The 15785-nt window shown below is 34.0% G+C and overlaps 1 protein-coding gene across 3 annotated transcripts in view; it reads left to right on the forward strand.

The window, feature by feature from the left end:
* Positions 1 to 15785, forward strand: part of RSRC1 (arginine and serine rich coiled-coil 1) — a 344747-nt gene that overhangs the window by 22168 nt on the left and 306794 nt on the right. The gene's annotated exons all lie outside the window — the stretch shown is intronic.

Raw genomic sequence — 15785 nt, forward strand, 5'->3', positions numbered from 1 at the left:
GGCTTTCAGTGAACAAGAACAGATCCATAAATTGTACATAAAATAATTCTATTTTATAAGTACATGCTATATAATCTCATAGTAATTGATATTATACTTTTTTCCTTCCAGTGTGTTATTATCTTGATAACTGTAGGCGGAGGGAAGGAGCTAGAGTCCAAAATTCTCGATAAAGGACAGTGGACCCTGGGGAAGAGATGGTCAGGAGCTTGTTCAGAGAGTCTGGGAAGTGCTTTCCCTACTCAGGACCAGTAACATTGTGTGTAAAGGCCCAGAGCTGTTGTGTTAAAAAGGTTAAAAAAGACAATGAGCAGCAGACCTGGGATTTGAACTTGGGGCTTCCACCTCTGAATCTCTCCCTTTTCCCACCTGTTCAAGCAGAGCTTTGTTTTCTCTCCCTCTTTATTTGTCAGTCTGCTTTTCCACTTCCCTCCATGTGAGGTAGAGGTGGAGGAGGAGTACTTACTAACTAGCCCTATTCAGAAGATCTGTTTTGGTTTTGGTCTGGGTGTGATTTCCTGGTTTTCCTCCTCTAGTATCCTTCCTTCTGGTTCTTTCTCAGATGAACTACATTTCCTCAAAGATTAGTGGAGGAAATAATGAAGTTCATCAGAAAGCCAAGGAGGGCTGCCTTGTTCTTGGGCATAAAACCAAGAGGCTCCCTCAGCTTGGACATAGTCACAAAATGATCATCAGATGACATAGCTTTGCAAAGAAAGATAAGAAGATGTCAGTCAGGTTGGCTTTTTCACTATCTTGTTCTGCCCTAGAAGATATTGAGAGAGTGACTCTGTTTCTTTTATTCCTGAATTGACGTAAATTATTATTCATTTTTAAAGGATGTTTATTTATAAAGTGTTGCTGCATAAAGTCCTTAGCATCAGTCAGTACATATAATTGTGGGTGCATTTAATTTTACGTACATTTTAAAATAAATCTTTGCTGATACCCATTTATTTGAGACCAATAACGTGTGATTTTTTTTTTTTTTTTTTGGAGGCAAGTGATGCATTTAGGTATATTTTCCTATTTATATAGCCTAAAGATAGGTGAGTTGGCTTTTTTTCCCAACTGTGTAAAGTTTTTCACTTATTTGAAAACTGCTTTAATTAGGACTTCTTTTGTCCAGATATGACCTAAATGGGCAAAATGATGGATGGTTAAGTATCAAATCTCAAAACATTTTGGTTTGTTAATTGACCTCATGTTTGTTTGTGTTTGTATAATCTATATCAACAATACAACCCAATAAAATTATTCAGCATTGGGCCTATTATGTGGGTGAATAAGGCATTTAAAAAATTATCTGAATATATCTTTTAGATAGTCAACAGGCATTTAAGTACCTCTTGTAGTGCAACAAGCTCTAGAGTTAGAAAGGCAAACAAACAAAAGTCCCTGTTCTCAAGGATTTTCTAGTCTAATGAGGAGAAAAGCTGCAAACAACTGTCTGTGCACAAGATGGTGACAGGATAAATTGGGGTTAATGGAAGAGGGAAGACACTATGAGAAAGGTTGCCTGCAGAAGAAGAGTCTTTGGCTGGGACTTGAAGGAAGCAAAGATGAGGAGAAACAGAGCTCTAGGTGTGGGAGAGAGCTGGGAAAGTATTCATCAATGTTTTTCTTCTATTTTTCAGGTCCTTAAAATAATTTAAAGATCTTATGATTAGTGTTATAAAAATCTGCTCATAATTGCAAAAGAGTCACATTGGAAATTGACCCATTTGTTTGCTCCATCCAAAATGAATGGTTTCTTTTCCAGAAATATGCTTAAAAGCTGGATTTAAGAAATTAGAAGTTGGCAGTTAGCTGGAGAGCTCTTTTCTCATAATTTCATGCTAGGTATTTCCCCCTGAAGTCTCTATGTATTTAAATATGCTTCTCTGCATCCTTCCTTTTTCCCTTATTTTGTTTAGCAGAAGCAGCTCTATTGGATGGTCTTGAGCCCTTCTTGAGATTGGATATGTGAACATGGAATTTTTTTGGAAAAGACCCTTCCTGGCTTCTCTGGGCAGGGCTGCTTCTCTGTTCTCCTGCCATGGGGCCAGGGCCCGAGCCAGCCAAGTGGGTTACCTGTCAGTTTGGGTTACCTCAGGCTTTCCTCCATTAGCCCGGCTCATCAGAACTTAGCTGTTCTTCTTCGTACAGTGCTTAGGGTGATGACTTCCTCTGTGTTCAGCAGGGCAAGTGATGTAGCAGCTAGAGGATACTAGGAAACCCTTGGAGAATGCTTTCCCCTTCTTCTGCCTCTTCCTCCTCCATTACTTCTCTTCCTTATCGTGCTCCGTCGAGACTCCTCAGTGGCAAGATGACAAGATTTCCCATCCAGTGGAGAGATGGTGTCCAACCAATTTGTTGTTTAGTTGTTTTCAGTCATATCTGACTCTTCATGATCACTTTAGGGGTTTTCTTGACAAAGGTAACTGGAGTGATTTTCTCTTTCCTTCCGCAGCTCATTTTTCAGGAAGACAGAATTAAGTGACTTACCCAGGGTCTTACCAACTAATAATTTTCTGAGGTCAGATTTGAACTCAGTTCTTCTAACTCTCGGCAGAGTGCTCTATCCACTATAACACATAGCCACTCTGATCCAAATAATAGTGCACAGTAATTCTTCCCCGAGCCATCCTTTATTGATAATGAATTATATAGATATGAACCATATCTGATATATATGTATTTAAAAAATTAATCTTATTCCCACTTTCCTCTTTATTTTTGCCTACTCATTCTTTCTAATCATAGCCAGTAGTGTTCTTTTTCTAAAAAATTAAAAAAAAAAGTTCCTCCCCACATTGTAGAACATTAAATAATTTTTTTTAAGTTAATGTTTTGCTACTTTGTTTAAGGAATATTTCATAATCATCTTTCTTAGAATTCTTCCCATAGTTGAGACTATCTTGCTTTGGTAAAATTACCTTTCTTAGGTAATATTGTATCTCCTTAGTTTGTATTTTTGTCAATATAAGTTGACATACATTGTTTGATAATTTTTATTTTTGTAGAAGTTCCCATCTTTATCTGTTTTTCATTACTACAAATTGCAAAGTTGATTTGTTTTGCTTGTCTCTTTGTGTTAATAAAAGATGATATTGATTTCTTGAAATAAAAAAGTAATTTAACGATCTTATATGCATATATTTATGAGATTGATTACATCTAATTTCCTATTATTCCCATATTTCACTAGTAAGGCGTGACCAAGAAAACTGTGGTCATCAGAAAACTGTGTGATGAGGAAAAAATTGGATTGGTAATATATCAAGAGAGCAGTAATCTGTGTGCTCTCTTGGCATCCTCGCAATATCAGATGGGCCTTCTGTGGAGGTTTTGTAGAGGAAGACTGGACAGCAGTTGCAGAATGTGGATAGGCTAAAAATGGTCCAAATCTGATTCTATTATAGAGGTCTAATATAGTATCTATCCTAGTTCTCATGTTTTTAGGAATTGTGTTTGATTTTTCTTAAAATAGTCCTCTAAGTATGTGACTTATGACAAATGTGAATTATATTATCTATAACTTCAGGTAGAATTAAAGGTATATAATGTTGAGCCTTTGGGTTATTTTTTTAAATCTAATTTTTAAAAAGTAGCTTTGCTAGAACTTATAAAAATGAATTTTAGGTAATTTAAATTAAGTAAATTAAGAAACTTTAATCAATAAAGATTTTGTCTTTATACTGACAAGATACAATTTATCCTTCTAGTTTGTCCTCAGAGGTTTTTTGTTTGTTTGTTTTGTTTTGTTTTTGCCATGCTGCTAAGTATTCCTTTTAGGATTATTTTGGCAAAGAGAAAACTATAAGCCTTCTGCTAGTGGATCTTGGACAGGATAGCTTTTATTTTGTACATTTTAACTCTATCCTGATAACATTATTTTCATGAAAGACATCTAGTGCTCCATTAAAGCTTTTCACTATATGAAGATAAATCATAATTGTATTCTGTAAACTTAATTATTGCTGTCTTATCACCAAGTCAGCAGGATACTTTATAGGTGAGTTTCAAAGGAAAGTTTCTGTAAACATTTCTGGCTTCTCTTAAAAAATTTTTTTCTTACCAATTTATCCAAATGTTTTATTGTTAGCCTTTATTACCTGTGGGGTAAAAGATTCTATGGCTTTACCACTTAATAAATAAATATTTTTATTTCTATGATATGGATTATATTCATTATCCTAAAGTAAAACAAAACAAAACAAAATAGCAAAAAACCCAAACAAACAAACAACAACAAAAAATCCTTCCCTTGTTCCTATTTCATGTTTTTGGTTTTACTTTCCCTACCAACTTTTAGGAAAAGTAGTCTTCTCTCAGTACCTCCACTTGCTTTTCACTCAATCATTCTCTAAACTCTTGCAATCTAGTTTCTTCTTTTTTTTTTTTCTTTTTTCTTTTTTTTTGGAATCTAATTTCAGTTGAAACTGCGGTCTTAAATATTATGAATAGTGTTCCTGTCACTAAATTCAGTCATCTTTGTTCTGTTCTCATACTTGACCTTTGTAGTAACTAATTGGCTCATCAGAGAGAGTGTTGGACTTAGAGTTAGGAAGACCTGAATTTGAATCCTGCCTTAGACACTTAGTGACTGTGTAACTATGGACAAGTCACTTAACTTCACTCAGACTTACTTTCCCCATCTGTAAAATAGGGATAATAACAATACATATTTCACAGGGTTGTTATGAGGATCAAATGAGACAATATATATAAAGTATTTTTTCCCCCATGTAAAACATATTTCTTTATTAGCATAGCAATAGTAAAAAGCAAGATACATTAAAAAAGTGAAAAAAGTATACTTCATTCTGCCCTCATAGCTCATCAGTTCTCTTTCTGGAAGTGGATAGCATTTTTCATCATGGATTCTTTGAAATTGTCATCTGTCATTGGCTTGATAAGATTCATTTAAATCAATCACAGATGATCATCTTTACAATATTGCTATTACTGTGTAAAATGTTTTTCTGCTTCTGCTCACTTCATTTTGTATTACTTCATATAAGTCTTGCCAGATTTTTCTAAAAGTCATCTTGCTTGTCATTTCTTATAGCACAACAGTATTCCATCACAATCATATATATCACAGCTTGTTCAGCCATTCCCTTATTTTGATGGGCATCCCCACACTTTCTAATTCTTTGCTACCACAAAAAGAATTATAATTTTTTGAAAACATATATGTCCTTTTTCCTTTTTTTGATCACTTTGGAATACAGACCTAGGAATAGTATTGTTGGGTCAAATGGTATACACAGTTAGATAGTCTTTGGGGCCTAGTTCCAAATTATTCTCAATGGCCGGACCAGTTCACAATTCCAATAGCATTGCATTAATGTCACATTTTTTCCATATCTTTTCTAGCAATTACCATTTTCCTTTTTTGCCAAGTTAACCATTCTGATAAGTATGAGGTAGTATCTCAGAATTGTTTTGATTTGCATTTCTTTAACCAATAGTGATTTAAAGCACTTTTTTCATTGTCTGTTGTGATAACTCTGCTTCTTCTGAAAACTGCCTGTTCCTTACTCTTTTATCATTTAACAATTAGGAAATGGTTCTTATTTTTTTTTATAGTTTTTGACTCCATTCTCTATATATTTGAATATTAAGAAGGGATTTTTGGCTTTATCAAACACTAGATTACTATGGTCATTTACTACAGTGTATTATGTAACTAATCTATTCTGCTGATCCACCACACTTTCTTAGCTACGTGGCTCAGTGGTTAGAGGACTGGGTTTGGAATCAGGAAGACTCATCTTCCAGAGTTCAAATTCAGCCTCAGATACTAACTAGCTGTATGACTTTGTATAAGTCACTTAACTCTGTTTACTTAAATTTCTCATCTGTTAAAAAAGAAAAAAATGAGCCAGAGAAAGAATCTATCTTTGCCGAGAAAACCTCAAATGAGGTCACCAAGAATTGAACATGACTAATTGACAAAAACAGCATTTCTTAGCTAGTACCAGTTTTTTTTTGTTTTTGTTTTTGTTTTTTTGATGATTTCTGCTTTGTAATATAGTTTGAAATCTAGTTCTGGTAGGCCACCTTGCTTTAAATATTTTAAAAATAGATTTCCCTGATATTTTTGATCTTTTATTCTTCCAGATGAATTTTATTGTTGCTTTTTTTCTAACTATATATAACAGTTCTTTGGTAGTCTGATTAGTATGGTGTTGAAATAATAAAATTAACTTGTCATTTTTATTATATTATTATATTGACCGGCCTACCTATGAGCAATAAATATTTGTTCATTTGCTTAGATCTGACTTTATTTTTATTATATTGATCCAGCTTACCCATGAGCAATTATTTTTTTCATTTGTTTAGAGCTGACTTTATTTGTGTGAAAAGTGTTTTACAAATTATATAATTATGTCTCTGGGTTTCCACCTTAAAGATTGAATTGCAATTATTTTATAATGTCTGCAGTTGTTTCATTTTATTTTTAAATTATATCTTATTCTGCCCCTATTATGTGAGAAAACGATTTTTAACTTTTTTTTTTTGAATTTTAAATTCTGTCTTTCTTTCTCTTCCCCTCTCTTGGAGATGGTAAATAATCAAATATAGATTATACGTGTGCAGTGATGTAAAACATTTCCATATTAGTCATTTTGTCCAAGAAGACTTGAACAATAAAAAGGAAGAAAGAAAATAAGGAAAGAAGGTAGGAAGGAAAGAGGAGGAAAAGTGGTATGCTTCAAATCTTACTCTGGATGCAGATAACATTTTTCATTGTGATTTAATGATTATTTTAAAGTGGAATTTCTCTTTCGATCTCTTGGTGACTTTTGTTGATATTATATAGAGATGTTGGCGATTTATGTGAATTTGTCATATATTCTTCAATTTTCCTAATGTAGATAATTGTATCATCTACAAAAAGTGATTGCTTTGTTTCTTTGCCTATTCTAATTCCTTCTGATTCTTTTTTTTTGTCTTAGTGCTAAAGTTAGCATTTCTAGCACAATTTTGAATAATAGTGGTGATAATGGACATCCCTGCTTTGCCTCTGATCTTATCAGGAAAGCTTCTAGGTTATCATCATTATAGATAATGCTTACTCTTGATTTTAGATAGATACTATTTATCATTTTAAGAAAGGCTGCATTTATTTCTCTGCTTTCTAGTGTTTTTTCTTAGGAATGCATGTTATATTTTATAAAAAGTTTTTTTCTGTATCTGTTGAGATAATCATATAATTTTTGTTGTTTTTGTTATTGAGATGGTCAGTTATGCTGCAGTGTTGAAGTAACCCTACCTTCCTGGTATGAATCCCACCTGGTCATAGTATAGATCTTAGTGATATATTGCTGTAATTTCCTTACTAATATTTTATTTAACATTTTCCCACGAACCTTCATTAGAGAAATTGAGAAAGAGGTAAACTCTTTTCTATTCCTTTTCAGTTTTCTCCAGAGATTTATCATATCTAACTAATAAATTCTGTGCATCTTTCTTATTTTTTTTTTTTTATTTTATGGTAAGAGATGAAACTAGCTCTGAGAGATGAAAGTTGAAGTCTTCTACTAGTGTAGTTTTCTTGTCTGTTTCTTTTTATACTTAACTTTTCCTTAAATTTGGATGCTCTGCTATTTGGTATATGTATCTTTAGTATTACTGATGTTGCTTCATTGTGAATGATGCCATTTTATAAGATATAGTTTTCCTGCTTATCTCTTTTAATTAGATCTCTTTTTGTTCTGCTTTGTTTGGGATCATGACTGCCATTCTTACTTTTTGTACATCAATCGAAGCATAATGGTTTAATCCAGTCCCTTATTTTAACTTTGTATGTGTGTCTTTCTGTTTCAAATGTGTTTTTGGATTTCTAATCCATTTTGTTACCTGCTTCTGTTTTATGGATGAATTCATCCCCTTTGCATTCACAATTATGTTTACTAATGTGTATTTATTTCCCTTCATCCTGTTTTCTTCTGTTTATCCTTTCCTTTTTTTTACTTTGTCCATCTTCAAAGGTCAGTTTTATCTCTGATTACTACTCTTATAGATTATATATATAATTATATATTCATTTAAAAAATTTTATAGTGGCTTTTTATTTTTTAAAATACATGCAACACAAAGATAGTTTTCATCACCCACCCTTGCAAAACCTTGTGTTCCAATTTTTTCTCCCTCCTCCCCTAGACAATGAGTAATCCAATATAGGTTAAACATGTGCAATTCTTCTAAACATATTTCCACACATATCATGCTATGCAAGAAAATCAGATCGAAAGGGGGAAAAATGAAAAAGAAAAAAAGCAAGCAAACAAAACAAAACAAAAAGGTGGAAATATTATGTTGTGATCCACATTCAGTCTCCATAGTTTTCTCTCTGGATGCATAGTCTGTTGGAATTGCCTTAATTCACCTCTTTGTTGAGAAGACAATCTTGCTGTTGCTGTGTACAACGGTGTTGGTTCTACTCACTTCACTTAGCATCAGTTCATATAAGTCTTTCCAGGGTTTTCTGAAATCATCCTGCTGATCATTTCTTAAAGAACAATAATATTCCATTACATTCATATACCATAATTTATTCAGCCATTCTCCAACTGATGAGAATCCACTCCATTTCCAGTGGACTACTACAAACATTTTTTGCACATGTGGATCATTTTCCCTTTTTTATGTCTTTGGGATACAGATTCAGTAGAGACACTGCTGGATCCAAGTTTGATAGCCTTTTGGATATAGTTCGAAATTGCTTACCAGAATGGTTAAATCAGTTCATAATTCCACCAACAATGTATTACTCTCCCAGTTTTCCCATATCCCCTCTAATCCATTTTCCTTTTTATCACCTTCCTTCCCTTTTTCTTATCTACTTCTCCTGGTTCCCTTCTGGGTAAGATGTCTATAGTCACTTAATTATGTATATTCTTCACTCTTTGAACCACTTCATATGAGAGTGGATTCAAACATTGCCTTCCTCCTCATTACCACCCATAATGTAAAAGTTTTCCTTTTATATGAGATATTTTCCACCCCATTCTTTCTTTCCCTTCTCCCATTTCATCCCTTTTTCTCATCCATCCATTTAAAAAATATCATCTCAACATAAACAGCTCTCACATTCTCTATATAGAATCCATCTAACTGCCTAATGTTAAATTTCTTAGTATTTACAATTATCATTTTCCTATTGTAGGAATGTAAACAGTTTACCTTTAACCTTATTGGGTCTTTTATTAATTTTCTTTCCCCTTTATCATTGTATGCTTCTCGCATCTTCTATTTGAAAGTCATATATTCTATTTAGCTCTGGTCTTTTCTTCAAGAATACTTGGAAGTCCTATATTTCATTAAATGTCCATTCCCCCCTCCTCCCAAAGGATTATACTTAGTTTTGCTGTTTGGTTATTCTTGATTGTAATCCTTGTTCTCGTGCCTTCTGGAATATCATTCTAAGCCTTTATTGCTTTAATATGGTAGCTGCTAAATCTTGTGTGATCCTTACTGTAACTCCATAATATTTGAATGGTTTCTTTTCTGGCTGTTTGTAACATTTTCTTTTTGACCAGGGAGCTCTGGAATTTGACTCTAATATTCTGGAGAGTTTCATTGTGTAATCTTGTTCAGGAGGTGTTCAGTAGGTTATTTCAACTTCTGTTTTATCCTCTGGATCTAAGATAACATGGAAGTTTTCCTTGATAATTGCTTAACAGAAGTTGTCTATGGCTTTTTGATTCCTTTTTTTTTTTTTTTGCATTATGGCTTTCAGGGAGTCTAATAATTTTAAAATTATTTCTCCTCAATCTTTTTTTGAGAGCAGTTGTTTTTCTGATCTATTTTATATTTTCTGTTTTTTTTCCATTCTTTTGACTTTGTTTTATTATTTCTTGTTGTTCCATAGGGTTATTAGTTTCTACTTACCTAACTTCTAACAATTTTTATTTTTTAATGATATTTTGTTTTTCTAAATACATGCAAAGATTGTTTTCAGCATTCACCTTTGCAAAACCTTGTGTTCCAGATTTTTCCCTCTTTTTTCTCCCTTCCTTTCTTCCCAAGATAGCAAGCAATTCGATATAGGTAAACTATGTATTTTTTCTAAACATATCTCCATATTTGTTATGCACCACAAGAAAAATCAGATCAAAAGGGAAAAAAAAAAAACAAGTATATAAACAACAACAGTAAAAAAGTAAAAACGCTATGTATTGATCCAAAAATTAAAGCATTTAGTGTCCATAGTTTTTTCTCTGGATGTAGATGACACTTTCATAAATCTATTGAAATTGGCCTGAATCACCTCATTGTTGAAAAGAGACAAGTCTATCACAGTTGATCATCACATAATTTTATTTTAACTGTGTACAATATTTTCTTGGTTCTGTTTACTTCACTTAGCATCAATTCGTGTAAGTCTTTCCAGGTATTTCTGAAATCATCCTGCTCATCATTTCTTGTAGAACAATAACATCGCATTACATTCATATACCATAACTTATTCAGCCATTCTCCAATTCCTGAGCATCCATGCAATTTTCAGTTCCTTTCTATTACATAAAGGGCCGCTAGAAATATTTCTGCGCACATGATTCCTTTTCCCCTTTTATGATCTTTTTGAGATACAGATACAGGTAGTACAGTTCCAAATTGCTCTACAGAATGGTTGGATCATTTCACAACTCTACTAACAATGCAATCTAATTCTAATTTTTTAAGGAATCTTTTTTTCCAGCAAGTTTTGGTACCTTTTTTCCATTTGTTCAGTTTTGCTTTTTAAACTATTAATTTCATAAGTGAAGTTTTGTACTTTTACCATTTGACCCATTTTGTTTTTTAAGGTATTATTTCTTTTTGTATTTTTTGTTACTCTTTTACCAAGCTGTTAATTGTCTTTTCATGATTTCCTTGCATTGTTCACATTTATTTTCCCAGTTTTTTCCTTCACTACTCTCATTTTATTTTTAAAATAATTTTTTAGCTGGCAAGGTGGCAAAATTGCCAAGGATGGATTGGTGTGAAACTTGGTCTAGAACTGGCCCAATATAGTGACTCATTTGCCAGTCAGAATAGCTCAGCCACAGGGTAGAAATCCAAAGGATGAGTTTGTCATCATTTCTGAATTGCTGATCCAGAGGATACTTCTTCAGATGATGAGAGAGGAGTCCTGGCAGGGGGATGATGTGTATGCAGCTTTCTGCCATTGTAATCCCTAGCCTCTCCTCTGGGAGCAGAAAGATAGCGTTTGTCCTTGGTCATCCCTCGTCATTGAGGCTTTCTCTGACCTTCTCTACCTGTTGCTTCCTGGACACCATCCTCTACTAGTTCTTCTTCAACTTCTTTTGAAAATTCCCCTCTGTTTTCCACAGGCCCCTTTCCTGTTGTCTCCCAGATTTGAGCATCATGTAAGATTTGGGCCTCAGGCTTCTTTTCTTTCTTTTATCCCTTGATGATTTCATCAGCTTGTCATGTTATCACTTCCATGAATTCCACTGAAATCTCTATTTTTGGCCCCAATCTTTTAACAAAACTTGAAGGTTATATGTTCACGTACCTCCTGAATATCTTCCATGTGACAGTTTTATCAGAACAAATATATCCCCAACCAAACTCATTGTTTTCCCCAGATCTCCCTCATCCCTGGATGTCTTTATATTTTTTGACAATGCTACCATCTTCTCACTCAAATGCAAAACCTTGGAATCATCTTTCATTCTTCCTTTTCCTTGACTTTGTGATACTCCCTATCCCGTCAGTTGATTGTCCAGTCAGTTGATTGTGCTTATTGATTCTGATTTAATTTTTGGCTGTTATCATAATTCAGATCTTTATCACCTAAATGAGCTATTGTACTAAGCTTCTGACCTCTTCCTTGCCTGCGCTGGATCTTGCCATTTCAATTTGTCCATCATGCTACTGCCTATATACTTTTCCTGTTGCCCTTTTCTTTAAATATCAGTCTCTATTCAGACTCTTTTACTGGAGCTCCATTGTCATCACATAAAGAGCCGGTTTCTTCCTGTGGCCCTTGGAGTCCTCCATAATGGGGGTCCTGGTTTCATTAATAGGATTATATAACATTCCTCCCTTTCCATATGTTCAGTGATGGAAGTGATGGGAATCTTCTTTCTTCTGTTCTGGTTTTGTTCTTTGTTCACAACCTCTTTTGTTTCTGGAATGAACTTCGATATATTTGCTTGTTGAAATCTTTCCCTTATTTCAAGGACCATACTAGTTGGGGTTCTATCTCCTTCAAGCTACTGAGGCAGATAGAGAATAAATGAACTGCCTGAGGTTATATACTTGGTACATGTCTGAAACAGGATTTAAACTCAGGTATTATGACTCTAGTCTCAGCTCCCTGAATGTTGTCACAACCTAGAATATTGCTCTAACCTCTTAAGTATCTTGTTTTTATTCCTTCATTTCAGTTGTTTCATGAGCCCATTTTGTGGTTTTCTTGGCAAAATTACTGGAGTGGCTTGCCATTTCCTTCTTCATTTTTAGTGCATATTGTTGCGTTAAAATGAATTGTTATCCGAACTCTGTCTAGCATCGGAACTCTTAATTTTAAAATCATAGATTTAAAATGAAATTAAGAGACTTTAAGAGGCCTTCTAGTTCATCCTCTCTCATGTTATAATGTGGAAACTGAGAGGCAGAGAGTTTTAGCAGCTTTCCAAATTCAGATCCTTAAGGAGTCCCAAAACCAGCACTCTTGTCACTGTGCCAAGGTTCTAGTCGGGGCTTTGACCCTGAATGGTCAAGTGCTGGCTATAATTTGATCTGAGTCTCAGTGATTTCATCTTTAAGATGAGCCTAATCCCTATCTAACTTATTTCCTAGGGCTGTTTTGAGGAAAACACTCTATTATAACTGTTTACAGAATATGTTTTTGAATATCTAAAAGAATAACTGCATATCCCCTATATTGTTCAGCTTTTCTAAATCAGAGAACACATCTGAGGTTTTTGGGGCTGCAATATTAGGCATTTTTCTTGACTTTGAGAATGTTGTGGACTATAAAGCTTATCTACTTATAGAGTTCTAAAGGGATTTTTGGTATTAACATATGACAAACATTGATGATTTAATGTTTTTTTAGGGGAACTTGAGATGTTTAAAGGGAGAGAATTAGAGAAATGGAAATGTTATTTAATAGGGATTTCCTTGGATAAATGAGATTCCTCCCTCCTTTTTAGAAAAGTTATTCATATAGTAGAGGGCTACTACCTTACAAAATTACCTGGTTAAATATCTAAAAATCAAACTTTTTTTTTTTTTGAAAATGGAATGAATTCCCTTTATAATGTAGTGATGAGATATTTAGTAATATATTTAAAGTAAACATTGAAAGCTTCTTCAGATTTTATTTAAATAAAGGATATTTTATGAGTGGAACAGTTGGAATTCATTTGTATATTCAGTCTTGTTTAAATTCTTAGTAGACATCAAGGTCAGAACATGACTGAATCTACTTACATCAATAAACCAACAATTTGTAAGATTTCTGTTTGGCTGGAGAGATTGCAGTAGAGGTTGTGTTACTATTACACTGTTCCCTTAACTTTTCGGCTATCATGATCTTTGATATCCTCAAAGGAAATTAAAAAAAAAAGTAGACTTCTTGAATTGCAGGAAACAAAGCAAGGATGAAGGTGGTAGAAGAAGCTTCCATGATATCCTTAAGCAATAACTCACCAATGAGGATATTACCAAGATCTAATTGACCGCTTTGGGAAATTAAACTTCATACGGCAAAGCCAAAGGCTCTTAAGTTATCAATAAGGGCAGATAGCTGCTAGTGACAGGTACTTTGATGCCTTTTATTATTATTAGCTTTTGAAAAAGCTAAAAATATGAATTGTGCATCTGTGGTTCTGCTGAGTTATGCTGATAAGTTTTAAAGGTTCAAAACAATTTTAGGCCTAAAAGACAAGTGTTTGAAGTAGATTCACATAGTTTTATAATGAAATTTCTGTTTAAAGTATACTTTGTTCTCCCTCTTGCTTGTTCTTTACAAAAACTGTCATGAAATAAATTGTAATACTTTGATTCAATTTTTATAGAGAGAATAAAACCCTCTTCCAAGTTAAGATTTTCTTTCTATGTTTTCTCCTTATGTTTTTATTTACTTATATCTTTCCCCACATTTATACCACTAGTTTACTTTTGGGAAGCCTGTGTCACATGCTTTTTTTTTCCTTTTTTTTAAAAAAGGATCCTAATATGAGTAACTGAACTCACATATTTCTTTATGACCTGTGAGAGAGATCTTGTTTGAGCTCTTGGAAAATGAATAATAGAGTTGCTATAGAATGGGTTAAAAATTTGCTTCATGAACTGTTTGCTGTTAGGTATTGTAGAATTATTCTAAAATTTGTCTCAGCACTGTCCAAATAGGAGTTATTATTTCAATTGAACTGTGCCACATAGTTAATAGGCATTATAAACTAATTGGATAGGGATTGTCTCTATATAGTTTGCATAGAAGCTCTAGGATTGTGAATTCTTACTTTGCAAAATAATTTTTACAAAGGAAATGTATCAGGAAATTAAATTGTGATTTATTTATACACATATGCATATATGTAAATATTACACGTCTTTGTATGCATATTGTGCCATATATATGTAAATTTTCTCATCAATACACTAGCTATAAAATATTGCATTTAATTACCAATTTTTCCCTCCGAATATTTCTCTTTACCCACACTATATTTTAATAACAAATTATGGCATATAATTTGTATCTCCAGCTACTAACTTCTTTTTTCTTTTTGAAGTAGCACCTCTGCTGGAGAGAGAGGCTTCTCTAAGCATAAAATACTTTATGTCAGGTAGAAAATTTTGATATTAAAGAAATTGCCAGTTGGTTTAACATTGTCTAAGGTTTTTGCGAATTCTTTTCCTCCTAGCATCTTTAACCTGCCTCTCTCTTTAAGTTTCTCTGGGCTTGTATTACACTGCTCATTTCTTTCCCTTCCTTTCTCCATCTCCAGTATGTCCCTGTTTGTGGGCAGCCAGTGACCTCAGGCTGGAGTATTTCCCCATTCCTTTTGTTCTTAGACAAATGCAAAAGGGAAGGGGAACCCTTAAACATACTCTATTTTTAGTTTCCTGGATTTGTTCTCTTTGATAACTTCTGAACCTTGAAAACACACACACATTCTCTCTCTCTGTCTCTGTCTCTCTCTCTCTCTGTCTCTCTCTCTCTCTCTCTCTCTCTCTCTCACACACACACACACACACACAGAGGGTTTGGTGGTATCATACCTCTTCCTTGGAGTCAAACTTGCTCTTTAATTTACAGTATCATTTTTGTGTCATGGCTCCTTCTGTTTACATGACTATAAAGTCAACGTTTTGTTTTCTGGGTTCTCCCTACTTCACTTTGCATCAAAGGCATGTGAGTCTTTCCGTGCTTTCCTGTAGTAATCATATTTGCTGGGGTTTGTAGTATAGCAGTGTTTTTTTCCATTCATGCTCCGTCATGCTCTGGTTGGTCCTTCCCCGGGCCACGGCATCGACTTTTGTTTCTGGTTCTTTTGCTGCCATGGGTAGTTGAGAGTCCATAGGAAGCCTTTTTCTCTGCCAGTGCCCTCTTTGAGGTATGTAGCTGGCAGTGGAATGTCCCAGTCAGAAGGTAACTCCTGGTTTGTTGTCTTTGAGGTGGAGAATAAAATCTAGAGTTAATCACATCTCTGTGCTTTGTGTCATCTCCTGTTGTAGGTAGACCTGAATAGCTCTGGAGAGCAGGGGGCAGCTTTCATTGAGACTTCCTGGAACATGCCCGAGCTCTTTGGGTCTCTCTT

Source organism: Sarcophilus harrisii, chromosome 3 (genome assembly GCF_902635505.1).
Source record: "Sarcophilus harrisii chromosome 3, mSarHar1.11, whole genome shotgun sequence".
NCBI lineage: Eukaryota > Metazoa > Chordata > Mammalia > Dasyuromorphia > Dasyuridae > Sarcophilus > Sarcophilus harrisii.